Source organism: Scylla paramamosain, chromosome 36 (assembly GCF_035594125.1).
Source record: "Scylla paramamosain isolate STU-SP2022 chromosome 36, ASM3559412v1, whole genome shotgun sequence".
NCBI classification, from domain to species: Eukaryota; Metazoa; Arthropoda; class Malacostraca; order Decapoda; family Portunidae; genus Scylla; species Scylla paramamosain.
Window position 1 is genome coordinate 15821908 of NC_087186.1, and position 2500 is coordinate 15824407.

A 2500-nucleotide genomic window follows, 5' to 3' on the forward strand; every position below is an offset into this window, starting at 1 on the left:
CCTCCCTAGGTAATTTTCCCTAATCCTTACCTAGTTTACCCTGAAGTTGGTCCCGTTTTTCCCTAGACGCCTCGTTTTCATATCTGGCAGTACTTAAATAACCCTCCGGTATTATAAAGGCCAAAGAAATTTTTAATAAGCCTATTACATTCTTCAGTAGGCCTATCTAGTTGAAATCTGAGACTGTAATCCAATATAGCTGTTCCGACATTCTCTCTCTCTCTCTCTCTCTCTCTCTCTCTCTCTCTCTCTCTCTCTCTCTCTCTCTCTCTCTCTTGCACTTTATTTCTCCTTTCACCTGTTTCCGTCTGATTATGTAGGCGCTCTCTCTCTCTCTCTCTCTCTCTCTCTCTCTCTCTCTCTCTCTCTCTCTCTCTCTCTCTCTCTCTCTCTCTCTCTCTCTCTCTGCTCTGTCACACCTGTCTGGCCATTAATTAGATCATCAAGGTAACGAGAGCTCCCGTTTGTTAGCTCAATTCTCGCCTCTGTTTAGGTAGCCATCTTTGTAATCTGCTCCTCCTCCTCCTCCTCCTCTTCCTCCTCTTCCTCCTCCTCCTCCTCTTCCTCCTCCTCTTCCTCCTGCCAAAGTGGAGAAAAGAAAAAAGTAAAATAAAAATAAATGTTGAAGAAAAATGCTTTGTTTCAGATTCTGTGGGTAAGGGTGAAATTCTCTCTCTCTCTCTCTCTCTCTCTCTCTCTCTCTCTCTCTCTCTCTCTCTCTCTCTCTCTCTCTCTCGTCATATTTCTTTCTCCTCTTCTCCATTTTATCTCTTCTTCCTTCAGTTCCTCTTCCTCTTATCCTTATTCTCCACTAAGTATCCTCTTCTTTTCTCCCCTCATCCCCTTTCTCTTTTTCTCCTTTCCTTCTCCTTTCCTCTCCCTTATTTCTCTTGATCTTTAATATTATCTCTTCCCTTGTTCTCCTTTCCTTTCATCATTCTCCTTTTCATACACTTTATCTTTTCCTATTTTCCTTTTATCTTTTCCTATTTTCCTTTACTCATCCCTTCCTCTCTCTTCTGTTCATTTTCCGTTCTTTCTCTTATCTTCTTTTCCCCTTCTCTCTCTCTCTTTCTTATCCTTCATTTCCTGTCTCCCCCTGTTCATTTTTCCTTTCATATTCTTCCTCTCCTCCTCCTCCTCTTCTTCTGCGCTGAATCAATCTTCTCTTCCTCTTCAATACTTCCCTCCCTCCTACTCCTCCTCCTCCTCTCTATCTCTCCCTGTTCACTTTCCCTTCGTATTCTCTCCTTCCTTCTTCCTCCTCCTCTTCTTTAGCATTAAACTAGATACTCTCCTCCTCTTCCTCTTCTATGCCACACGCTCTCACCTTCCCTTTCCTCCTCCTCCTCCTCCTCCTCCTCCATCCCACGAACCATTTCTCTCCCATTATTCCCCCACGCACAAGGAAGGCCACCTGTTGCACCTGTCTACCCACCTGTCTGTGATTTATCTCCCTTTTCACACCTTCCTTTTATTCTTGACCTTTCTAATTAACCTGTATGAAGGCAGCACTTGATTATCACTTTTGACGAGGCATTCTCTCTCTCTCTCTCTCTCTCTCTCTCTCTCTCTCTCTCTCTCTCTCTCTCTCTCTCTCTCTCTCTCTCTCTTTTCATGTGTCAGGGATTAACGCCAGAGTGAATTGTCGGGGGATTGAGAGAGAGAGAGAGAGAGAGAGAGAGAGAGAGAGAGAGAGAGAGAGAGAGAGAGAGAGAGAGAGAGAGAGAGAGAGAGAGAGAGAGAGAGAGAGAGAGAGAGAGAGCCAAGCAAGCCACCCAGACAAAGAGACACAAACACTTAAACAGACAGACAGACAGAAAAACAAAACGACAAAATAGACAGACAGACAAAGACCAACACACACACACACACACACACACACACACACACACACACACACACACACACACACACACACACACACACACATCACATCAAAATATTAAAATGACTTTCAAAAAATAAATTAGTACGTCAATTAAGAAATATTTATAAAAATCAGCAAGGCGAGTCACAGGTGAGTGATTCTCCGTCATACTTACAGGTGCTTCAGGAGGAGGAGGAGGAGGAGGAGGAGGAGGAGGAGGAGGAGGAGGAGGAGGAGGAGGAGGAGGAGGAGGCCGCGGAAAGAAGGAAAAAAATATGAAATGAAGAAAAAAAGAACATGAAGAAGAAATGAATAAGAAATTAAGAGATGAACAAAAAAACAAGAAGAAGAAGAAGAAGAAGAAGAAGAAGAAGAAGAAGAAGAAGAAGAAGAAGAAGAAGAAATGAATAAGAAATTAAGAGATGAACAAAAAAACAAGAAGAAGAAGAAGAAGAAGAAGAAGAAGAAGAAGAAGAAGAAGAAGAAGAAATGAATAAGAAATTAAGAGATGAACAAAAAAACAAGAAGAAGAAGAAGAAGAAGAAGAAGAAGAAGAAGAAGAAGAAGAAGAAGAAGAAGAAGAAGAAGAAATGAATAAGAAATTAAGAGATGAACAAAAAAACAAGAAGA